The sequence below is a fragment of the Falco naumanni genome, chromosome Z (assembly GCF_017639655.2).
Source record: "Falco naumanni isolate bFalNau1 chromosome Z, bFalNau1.pat, whole genome shotgun sequence".
Lineage (NCBI taxonomy): Eukaryota > Metazoa > Chordata > Aves > Falconiformes > Falconidae > Falco > Falco naumanni.
Window position 1 is genome coordinate 5,886,604 of NC_054080.1, and position 12,102 is coordinate 5,898,705.

General features: G+C 44.2%; 1 long non-coding RNA gene across 1 annotated transcript; it reads right to left on the minus strand.

Moving 5' to 3' along the window:
• Positions 1–1,263: 1,263 nt before the first annotated feature.
• LOC121080786 lies at positions 1,264–8,556 on the minus strand. Its single transcript, XR_005825498.1, has 2 exons — positions 7,942–8,556; positions 1,264–7,239 (listed from the first exon to the last, which is right to left on the minus strand). It is a non-coding gene; the product is annotated as an uncharacterized LOC121080786 (long non-coding RNA).
• Between the last annotated feature and the right edge of the window lie 3,546 nt (positions 8,557–12,102).

The following is a 12,102-nucleotide window of genomic DNA, read 5'->3' on the forward strand; positions in this document are numbered from 1 at the left end:
AATATAGCACACAGAAAATCTGGCCTTTGAAGAGTTTCTTTTATTTATTTCATTCTTCCCGAGGCAGCTGAGATGAGCGTTGCCCACTGCTGATGCTGCTCCTCTGCCTGGTGAAGCCCTAACCTGAAGCCTGGCTCCGCAGGGCGATTGCAACACTGGCTCAGTTGCGAGAGAGTCAGGGTTGTAACAGATGTTTCGCTACTCGCAGCACATGCTACTACACGCTGTGAGAAAGCTTATAAAAGAAGGATGTTTGTTTGATTTTGACTCACCACCATAAATGTTAATACTTTGTGTCACTTCAACTTGTTGCACAACTGGCCTGGTTAGGGATTTACTGTAAAGGCATCAGGATTTTCAGAGCAGATCAGTAGGATGACGTCTGCTGCCAGCATTTGCTGAATTTTAAGTCTCTAGGTGGTGCTCACATGGTTCAAGATTGGGAGATGGGTTTTGCTATTGTTCTAGAAGCATTTTTTTTAAAAAAAATGAAAATATTCTCTCTGTAGGAAATCCAGTGTGTTAACAGTGTAAGTCCCCCTCTGTTCCTTTTTGCTGTTCCTTGAGGAGGCAAAGACTGAGACGGGAACAGGGCAGCTGGGTGCTCTGACTCAGATGTGCCCAACAGCCACACCTGGATGGGAGGAGGACCTTCACAGTTGGCTTGACTAGCCTAGCCAGACTGAATGCCTCCTGCGGTTCCCTCATCTCGGGCGTTATTGAAAATTTGATAGAGTATAAACATCTTTTTGTTTCTATGAGATGAATAAATCCACAGCCAGATAACTTTCAAACCAAGTGTTACCACAGGGCCTGCCAAGCTGACTAACTCGTTCTCTGTTGTCTAAGATGACTAACCATCACTCTCTTCCTGTAGCAAAGAGCACCAGGACACTTGCTGCCTTTGCTTTTTTCCACATGAAAGGATCCATCATTTCTCCACAAGAGGCCATTCTCTGTGTTTTGAGGGGCAGAAGAAGCTATGGCTAATGTGGACGTAACCTTTTGTTGTTTGCTGTGTGAGGGAGACACCATTTCCAGACAAGTTTCACCTAAAGCTCCTTGAATATGTATGTAAATCAGGTGAATGAATGGATGTGCTTCAGGAGTTTGTCACCACTCAGATGCTGATAAATAAATAAATTCACTTTTTCAAAAGGTGGGTGAATATATGCCACATTCAAGTGCATAAGTAATGAAAAATGGTAAGTTCAGCAGACATCTTTTAAGGGATGTTTTAGAGAAAGCCACTATAGATAGTGGAAGATTCTACTTTTCACTTTTCTTGGTACATATCCGAAATGTCAATTCGTGTCAGGGATATGTACCCAGGAACAGAAATATGCAGATCATTTTTTTGTTTTGTTTTTCTTTAGAACCTTGTTGAAAGCCCCAGTATATCCATGTCCTGTCTCTACCGTGCAAATGCTTAGTGCTCCAGCATCCTACATCCAAAGTCATCATCCTGCCGGGAACTGCACGGTGAGAGCTTTGATCTGCAAAGGATTAAATTGTATTGAGAGCTTTACAGCAATAAAGTGCCTATGTGCTCAACATAAAATTATGCTAAGTTGACTGATCATGCAGAGGTTTGACTAGACAACTGCTTAAGTTCAGGCATATCCTGCCTTCGCATACATTCCACTATAGCTCGGCCAATACTGTGGACCTGGAGCTGCTATTGTAGATTCTGCTTCACCAGCACTGGTGTAAACAAGCAATAAATCAGAATGTGTGCCCAGTCTGCTGGCAGCAGAATTTTCTCCTGTGTTAACTTCTACTGGCAGGAACACGTAGTGAAAATAGCACATGCAAGAGTGGGCTCATCTGCCCAATTCAGTATGTTATTCTGTTAATTTTCACAGAAAAAAAATCTCATTTTTTATGCTATGTTTCAAAATAATCTTCTATGCAATAAATACATTGAAATAATTGAAATGTAGTTCTCTTGTATGCAGTAAATACATGGCAAATAATTGCAAGGTAATACTCAAGCATTATTGAACTAAATACCTGGGACTAATGATGTGCTGAAACTGAGAAGACAGTTGTGTAAACTGGCCTAAATGGTAGCCCAAGACCCCTAAGAATGGTTTTGGGTGGGTGGGTGGGTGGATTTTAACCAAGTCAAAGTTGTGCTCATGGTAGAGAAAGCATTTTCATTAATACACAAGATCTGGGGACAATTATTAATACCTTTTTCGTTGTTGTTACTGCACTTCAAAATCTTTTTCTTTCTGTGCAAACCCAAAGGCTAATGTGGCATCTGTTGGGTCCCGCCATCCTGCTCAGCATCCCCAGGAAAGGTGAGCGCTCTGCTCTTCCTGGAGGTGGTGGCTTCACTCACAGGATTATTTTACCAATGGCTTATACTACAGACTCCCAGAAGGACTTTCCTGGATATCCAGAAAAAATAAATGTATTCTGGGAACTGTGAGCACAGAGCCTGATAGCATAGATTTAAGAACCCTGTTGCCACTCCCTGGCTAAAACTTGCAGCTCAGAGATGGCCCTGGGCCGGGGTGGGTGGGTGTGGGTGGGTGTGGGGGGTGCAGGTATCAAAGCAATGGCTGCTGTCAGAAGTGCAGGGAAGGATTTTTACTGAAACTGTCAGGATTCTCCCCAACTCAGCAGGCAGGTTTTGAATGCAGTGTGGTCATTCCTGTGCTGTAGCACCTCCGATCTGAGCACACAGTGATTTTATCCAGAGATGCTCTAACTCCCAAAAGCTGCCATCTTCAGTTTGGCTCCGTACTCTTCATGCAGAGCAAACAGCAGTATCTGGCCTATCTTTTGATGGTTCAAAGTGTGTGTGAAACACAAGTACGTGTCACGGTGTACACACAGACAGAAAATAATTACAGGATCTAAGGGCTTAATATAAAAAGAAAAATAAATTCCATTTCAATCTGGAAGCTAAAACACTGCAGTCCAGGTTATGAAACAGGTTTCCCTAGAAACTTCTTGGCTCCTGCTTTGCAATTCCTGAACTGAAGTTAAGCGTGTGATTTCCCAGTTTCCAAACTGGAAAGACTCACGCATCCAGGCATGGCATATACAGTTGCCAACAGGGCTGCAAGAGAGGAGGTGTCTGCAATCTCCCTTTGCTCAGCCTCCCTGTGCAGGACCCACTGCGATGTTGCTGCCACAGGTCTGTCTGCTCCCTGGAGTGGGAAAGCAGAGAAGCAAATACAATGATTTTCCCGTCTGGCAAAGTCCGGACAGACTTCTCCATGAGCACTGTATTTCTTTTTGCTGTGGGACAACAACATGTGCTGGAGTTTGGGGCAGGGCAAGAGTAAAAGAACGGACAAACAGACAAGAACCTCGCCTGAAATACTTGTGGAGTCCTGATAAAAGGAGATAGCGAGTTGTTCCTCAGTGAGTGCACTCATGTGCTCCTTCCTGCAGGATGATAACACCGTCAGCCCTGCCACATCTGCCGAGGCACACAGGCAGTGTCTGCGCTGGTGATTCAAACAGCTCTTCTCTGTTGCTTCAGCCCCAGAATGAGCCCTTTTTGCCTCTGTTCTCCACGATCAGATACCGTTTGCAATGGTTCCTGCAGCAGGAGTCTAAAAATGGCCCACCGACTTACTCCCTGCTGCTGGAGGGGTGGTCCTTCTCCCTGATCTGCCTGCCCAGCACCTCGGTCACTGCTGTGCACCCATATTCCTACCCAAAGACACTCTTTATTCACTTAATTCCTTCTAATAACATTTGCCTCGATAGCAAGTGGGCTTGTGCTCCCTCTTCCTCAACCAGGCCTCTGTTTGGCATAATGCCAAATGTGAACCTTCTTTTTTTTTTTTTTTTTTTTTTTTTTTTTCTGTCTTGTGAGAAGGAACCCATTTCCTTCTTAATTCTTCGTTGTTTTGCGGTTTGTACCTTCAGCTGGCTGAGGTCCTGAGGAGTAATGTCCTAATTCCAGCAAAAGGCACTTGAGACCATTCTGAGTTGAGCATTTGCCCACTTTGGCTGTTCAGGTGGCAAAATGGCTAATGTGTCTCCACCCATGTGAATCCTGGTACCCGGCTATTGTCAGACATTTAGTAAAGCTGGTCTGGCCATTTTAACTGGGACTTTCTGCAAGTTTTTGGACACGCATGCTCCCTTGCAGTATCTCAATACTTCTGTCCCAGCAAACAGCCAACCCTTGCCTGCACTGACGTGCGCAGGTGGTGGAAACTCTCCGCTCCGATCATTAGATTAGTCTCAAGGTTTAAGAAATGAGTTTGAATTTGGTGGAGCTCCAGAATGCCTGAAACCCTGCCCTTGTTTGTGAGCAGTGCTCTGACTAGCTGTCTACTGTATGAAAGGCAAGGTGTCTACAGCTTCTGCCACCCCTTTTGTGTGCTCTGGGCAGATCCTTGGAAGAGTGAGAGTAGGTACTTCTGGCAGGAAAGATTATAGCTGGAAAGCAGAAGCAAAGAGGAGAAACTTCTGAGCACTTCCTTGTCTTCATTTTCTCTTGCTTTCCACCACCCAGTTGCTTCCCACTATTTCCATAAGTGTGATGCTCTGCCTTCTGATGCAGCACGGTGCACCAATTCTGCACCCTTAAGGAAAGTGCTGCAATCCTTCTCCAAGGACCCTGTGCCTACAGCTTTTAGCTTCTTGCATCTTGAGAGCCAAATTTAACAAGAATAATTTTACTTTGTGGGGCTAAGGGGCTTTTCAGAGAGAAGAGTCCATCAACTGCTTAAATTCAGTTTTCCTGGCAGAAGACCTCCATTGCATATGAGAAGACCACTAATCCTGGTCCTTAGTGGACTAAGGGTTAGGGTAAGGCCTGACCTACGGCAGCGGTGTGGACCACTACTGTATCACCAGCTGGGAGAGAGTCTGCCCACTTTAAAAATCACGCTTTGCTGTGGAGAGCAGAGCAAGAACGAACAGGGCAAATGCCAGGCAGTTACTAGCAAGCCTTCTGACTTGCAAATGGAATGGCTCATTACAAACACTGGGAGATTAATATTAAAGATAATCCTCTGAGCATGGAAAAGAATCCCATGTAGCCTCAGGAGATGGACAGCTAAATCCTTGGAGCCAGTATACACAGTTATGCCATCCAACCTCCGGGACACAGACCTTGTTTTTGAAAGCAGCATGCTCTAGAGGAGAAAACAAATGGAAAAACAATAACATCTTGCTTTCCTAACCCAGAAAAGGAGTCTTGAATGTTCATGAAACCAACCTTTTATTGCAAAGGAAACAGAAGCTGAGATTTTTCTGCCTCTCATAAATCTGAGACTAACATGATTAAAAATATCTTAGCTTTCTGAAACTGTGTGAATTAGTGAAGAGACAGTGTGCATTTCTATTCATCTCTTCTCTGGTTATATTTAAATACTCTCAAAAATACTGTTAGAATTAGTCTTTTTTTTTTTTTTCCCCAGAAGTACTAGCCAACAAGAGGCAGTGTTTTACACATCACATGAAGTAAGTTAACATCTAGATCATAAAACACAAAGTTAGTGCCTGTAGACCACAAGCATTCCAAATTCATTACTTCTAATTGAACTGCTTGTTACTTATTTTAATCTGATATCTACTCTAGAAGGAAAATAGTCATGTTGAAACTAATTAAAGCTTTTTTCTTCTTCTTTTTTTGTCTTATATGAGTTTTACATTAGTGGTGGCAATACATGTTTTGCTCAAAATTAGGTCCGTTATTTCTGGTTTTCCTAGGGGAGGGAGAAATAAAGACACATGCTTAATTCCTTGTAATGCAGAGAGAGGTTCTGTATTGTGAATAGTTCAGCATTTTATGAATTGTCTTAAATAAATAAATGAGATTTAAAAAAAATAATACTTCTTGGATTCGGGAGGGAGGATTTGCAAGTGAGATGTTTGCACATCTACACTCTTATAGAAAGAATCCAAAGAGCGGGAAAGCAGGGGGGATGTTTATTCCCCTTAAGTATGAAGAAGAAGAAGAAAAGTGTCTTCCTGGTAAGACCCATTCTAGGCCAAAACTGAAAACACAGAAAACAAATCAGTGACAGTGGGTGTCATTGTCTTAACTTGATTATTAGCAGCTGCAGGATTTCGCCTGGGGTGGCTGTTGTCATTTGCACTGGCAGGGTACAGTCAGCAGTGACTGCTCTACTGCTTCTCAAGGTCAGACCCTGATTCAGTGGCTCCCAGACAATGTTTCTTAACATCAGATTTCACTGGATAGAATTTATAGTTTTTATTTACAGACATGCATGCAAATCTGCCCTCAACTAGCTGCCTTGTGCTGCGAACAAAAATTTTATTTTTGGTTGGCAGGTGGATGAACCGAATCTCCAGCTCTCCCGTAAAAACCAGGAATACAACACTGTTCGGGTCGGTGTGAGACTGGGGTGTGTGCAATCCCAGCAAAGACAGCGGGATGCAGCAACTGACACACCAGCTTTAGAAAGCCCGTACTTGGTGGTGGCTGACTGTTCATGCTGCTCTGTGAGCTTGCGCTCAGCCGCCTGCCTGCATCCTGTGCACTGGGTACCCTTGGTCTCAGACTTGACACCTGGCAGCTGTCCCTCCTGCTCAGCTCAGAGGGCACTGATGGGCAGAGGTGCCACCAGCGATGCAGATGCAGATGCCGGACCCAGCTCACTCACAGCCCTTGAGCTGTAGCCCATGGGCTTCTTCGTGCTCTTGCCCGCTACCCCCTGTGGTGTCTCAGCATTAATAAATGCACTTCACGCTTACCTGCCCTTGGCTTTCCACTACAGAGATCAGGGTGTATCTGAAACTATCGCTTTTATTTCTGGTGAGGACTTAATTAATGTGATGCTCGCCATCCACTCCCCACATGCACTAGACACACAGACAGAGAACAAGTGCCCCTCCGGGAGGTATTTGCATACAGCAGAGACAAAATAGATTTGGCTTCTGTCACCTCCTTTGCCCAGAGTCTCACTTCCCCCTTCTCCTGTCGCCACAGTGACAGCCCTGGGGGATGCCCAGATGATGACTTGGAACTTCTGCCACTCCCAGTCCTTGGGAATGTGTTATCTTTGTGCTTATCTTTGCTCTAGAATCATGCTGTAGGGATGGTCTTCTTCAAGAGGACTGTTGCTGGCATCCAGATTGCAGGTCTAGGTGGGACAGAGATAAAACATTGCCATGCCCACACTTCTAGTGTCTTGAGGGTGGAGATCCTGAAGAAGAACCGGTTGCATCTGATCAAACCCAGCTTCACAGCTTTGGTTTATGCAGTCTCATGGATCATGCAAGTTCCAGCTACGTCTGGAAGAAAAGTGGTTCATTGTTTGGACCCTCAGGACATGCCTATGACTATCACGTTAGGAAAGAGCTTTGGAAACTGTTCTGGCACAACGTGAGAAAGGGAGAGGACATGGCAAGTTCTAGGTCTGGGTTCCTGAGGCCCAACAGATAAGGAGAGAGAACAGGGCAGCTTGCTGGTGTCCTGAGATCTTTCCAGGTCTTAGCTTTAGCCCATACCAAGGAGCCCTTGGTGAATTGCACAACCTGGATCACCTGGGTCCACGGCAGCCCAGGATCAGCAAAATCTGATCTGGCTTCCTTGCAAGCAGGACCTGCAGAGCACATGGATATGAAGCTGCCATACCTTTGCTCAGCCAGGTTACGTACACAATAAGGGTGGCCTACAGCCTTGTGATACAATGCTCATCCCTGGCTGTTCAGTTAATTTGTCTCTGAGGCCATAAAGATAGCTCTGTTTGATTCTCAGAGGTTGTTTCATGCTTGTTTTTGTTTCTGGATTAAACTTTAACTGGTTTCCAGGGATGCTGCGAGGGCTGGAGAGAGCCACGCTTCTAGCTGTGTTTCAGGCTTTCAAGTTTGGGGCAGAAAATCTGCCCACGACCACATGGTTTCCTTCTTCACTTTACTCTCTTTCTTCAGTTTTTTACAGGACAGCCCAAGAGGGTTGCCCCCATGTAACAGCACTTTCTTTTCACTGCTCACCTGCTTTTTGTTGAGCTGAAGGGAGCTTTGGCTGCCAGACAGGTACGTAGGCTCTGTGATGCACGCTGGACAACTGGTGTGTGCACCACGCAAGTCAGAGGTGGGCAGCACGTGTGTTGCAAAGGGCTGCGGTGGCAGGTGGTGAGTTGGAGCCCGCGCCTTGCCTGCCGCAGCTGCCAGCTGTAGGAAGGACACAACTGGTTTGAGCTCTCTAGCTCCGTGAATTCAGACTTCAGCTTCTTCCAGTGACACTGTTTTTCTTAAGTTCCAAAAAATTGAAGCTTTTGCCTTACTCAGGCAAAGGTTCCAGGGTATCAGTGTTGTCAGTTTGTATAAAAATCAAAACAGCGATTTGTATTACTGATAACGCCAAAGCAACTGTGTTGCTGTTTATAAGCAAGGGGAATATGAAGCTTTTTCTGTGCATCAGGAAGCTGGAAAGATACACTAAAGATACGCCTATTATCAATGTCTGATTAAATGTCTCTCTCGCTCTGCTGCACTATCTTTACATATGACCTGTACATGCCAGAATGCCTGATCTTCATTAAAAAAAAAACAGGCTTAACAATGTTAAAGGAGGAGGAAAGGAAATGTTATAGATAACACACCAAGTTCTTTTTTTTTTTTTTTTTGTGTGTGTGTGTGTGGTTGTGACCTTTTTCTTCTTTCATAGATAACTGCACCATTGTTGAAGCAAGCACTGAACACTGCTGCATTTCATCCTATGTGAGTATAGGGTCTTTAATTAATGTCATCTAAAGATCAAGGTTATATTTTTGCTTGGAGGTAATCTAATAATATTTGTTTGGACTTTGTAATTGGATAGGAAAGGAGAGGTTATCTATACACATGCATTTGTCTGAAAATGAATGCTTTTTCCCATGGAAAGCAGCCTGAATATTCAATCATTAATTTCCAAAACAAACAACCCAAAAGAATTTGGCTTGTGCCTTCCATATGTATCTACTGGGATTTAGTCAGAATTAACTGCGTATACAGGCACACCACGTGACACTTGGCTGCAGTTTCCATTTGGCTGACAATTTTTCACTTTGAAGCAGCACCCAGTGTGTGCGGAAGGGTCACGGTGCCACAGGGGTGTGATGATGATGATGGGGAGCAAGACACCTTGACAGTCCCTTGTGCTAACCTGTTGCACAGCAGCATGCCTCCTCTAGGGTTTCAGCCAGGTACTGCTCTGCTCTCCTGCTCTTTGCTCAAATGCTGCTGCTTAAGGAATTGATTGAGGGCAGATGCCTGCTGAGCACGAAAATGACCAACTTGCTGTGATGGAGGAACCCCAGTAAAAGCAACCAACAGTTTTGGGACATAGTGGCCTTTGCAGGGGTACAGACTCCATCGCCGCTTCTTTGCAGACTCAGGATAAATTTGTATACAGCATAGTATGAACATTAGCATGTCAGGCACGCCAGCAGTTGTACAAATATGGGGTTAAATCCATGTTTGAAATGGGTGAATCAAAGTAATTTGAAGCAATGTGCTTCCCCCCCACCCAGATAAAATATTACTAATGCTACATGATGAATTTTCAAACTGAAAGAAACTATCCAACATCTGTTAAGTCCACACTGAAACAAAAGTAATGAAACTTCCTACCTGCCTCAATTAGGCTTTCCAATAGCCCCATCACTCTCGTAATTAAATGATTCCTTGTTTCTCAAACTGTACCAGCCACTGCCAAATAAAATACAACCATTTAATCACATTAAATTAGAGCTATAATAATATTAGTCATTGCCTAATAGCCTTTTTTAAGCCACTAGGAAAGTAAAGCCTTGCCAAGAAGACTGTTACCCTTCCACAGTATAAATCAATAAATCATAATTGTACTGTGTACCTTGACCTCTTTTCTACCACACTGTGGAAACCAAACGGCAGGAAGCCAGAGACTGCTTAAGTAATTTAAAACAATTTGTAAACTATAATTAAAGGGACTGCTTGGGCCTATTAATTAGTAAATAATTCATAATCTCAAAAGTATTCAAATGTGCTCAATTTCAGTGAAATATACCAAGTGGAGCAATCTGATAACACGGCTGCTACCATCAGGGCTGTAAAAGACCATGTTCTTTCCAACTGTTTCTGTTAATGTTTGAACATAAATTGGTGAACACATGCTAGAAAGTAATTATCAACTGCAACCATTCCACCAGAGCTAGACGCGTCATAAATTATGGCTAGCCAGAAGTCCTTAATTTTTAACCACTAATTACTGATATTTTCACCAATATTCCCAAACTCGTATTTCTGCAGACACAAGTCAGAGCTTTTTTTCCCCCCTTCTTTGCTCTAAATGAGCTGCTTTCTGGCTGTGCTGCTTCACTGCTTTGCTTTCGTTTTGTCAAGTCAGTGGTGGGAAATCACCAACGCTGGACTCCTGGAGCCGCGTCTGTGCTGTGGGTATTTACAGCAGGGCAGGGCACATTCTCTGGGATAACAGTGCTGGTTGGGTTAGAAAGGATTTAGAAAGGATGGGGATTTAGAAGGAATTTTTATGTGATCCTCAAAACACCGGCTGAACCCTTCAGACTGCCACCCCCTCCCCTGGAACAGCTTAAGTGACATTTCTCTGTAGGTGCCCTGAAGTGCTCCCTGGGATGGTCCAAGCCCTGGGTGCATGTGAGTGGCCATCAGCTCTTACCGACCGTAGCAGAAAAGCCGACGCAGCGACCCAGCTGTGGCTGGACTGTGTCTGTTAAACACCACGGCTGGTGCCGTGCGAGGACTGGCATGCCAGCCCCAGGAAACTGCAAGTCAGGAGTGAAGCGCTTACAAGGAGGAAGTGCATCAAAGAATAATATAAATGCTTTCCAGGAATGCTTATGTTGGTTAGACATTTCAAGGAAAAGAGAAAAGAAAAAAAAAAAAAAAAAAAGCAACAAAGTAAGTGCAAACCACAGGGGAGAATAACAGCATTTCTGGAAAAAAATTGTTTCGGAGGATTATTTATTGTGTGCTTTCTTACTTGTCTAATTATCAATATGATGTGCTGCATTCATGTATATATATATATTAAAATAAATTATAAATACTCACTAAAGGAAGAAAAAAGCTCGTATCTTGTAGGAGGGAACAGTCTGAGAGGAAAGTTGATTGGCTAGATTGTTACTACTTAAAAACAATTTTAATAATATTTATAGAGTTTAATGAATATTTATATTCTTTGTTTTTTCCTGATGGATCCTTGGGTCAAGACAAGCTTATATCTTACATCACTACTGAGTCACTGTTCATTTTCCCATGAGTAACAGCAGGGTCTGTTCTACTTCTCTGGGGATAACTTCCTCCTCTAATGCACTCGTCCCTTTTAGAAAAAACACTTGGGGTGAGGAGGATTCAGTCAATTCTTGGTGATCTTACCAAAATTCCCCCACACTTAGAACGAACACCCATCTATAAATCCTTAGTTGGACCTTACCTGACTCTTGGTGTTATAGAAGGTGCCTGCAAGCACATTTTCCACCTGGTTTTCATATTGGGCCAGAAATGCCATCAGCTGATGCAATGAGTGTAGCGGCCATTGCCATCGCAGGTTCATCGTTGCATTTTCAACTGCAGCAGGCTGCGGTCAGGGAGCCCCAGCAAACACACTATGCAACAAAGGTCTCAAAGCACACACACGTGTAGGAAAGAACAAAAGTAGTTTGCACAGGGAGTTTCAAAAATGGGTGTTGTGCAAACTACCTGTTAGACAAATGCCTCCGAAGTGTGGGCATTCAACTTTCCTGGTCCAGGGGAAAATGAGCATTGGTCTTCATCTCAACCTGGCACAAGCCCAGCCGCCTCCCTGCACTTGCACCCCAGGAAACTGCCGGAGGAAAGAGGCAAGTCCACCTGAGAAACACTCCTCATTTAGTTGTGTCCTCGCACGTGGATGTCTGTGGAAATACCTCGGTTAATGCCTGTGCCGGTCACTGAAAGCTGCAAGGGCAAAATGACCCATCAGCGTGGCCACAAGGTGCTTCGTAACTTCACGGCAGCTCTGACCCAGACCCCTCAGGGAGGCAGGGGGTGAAGCTCAGGCAGGTCGGGGATGCTAAAGCAGCCTGACAAGACCAAAAATGTGCATCTGGTGTACGTACACCAAAAATCTTTGACGCTAACCCATGCTTATTAACATTAGCCGATTATTTAAAA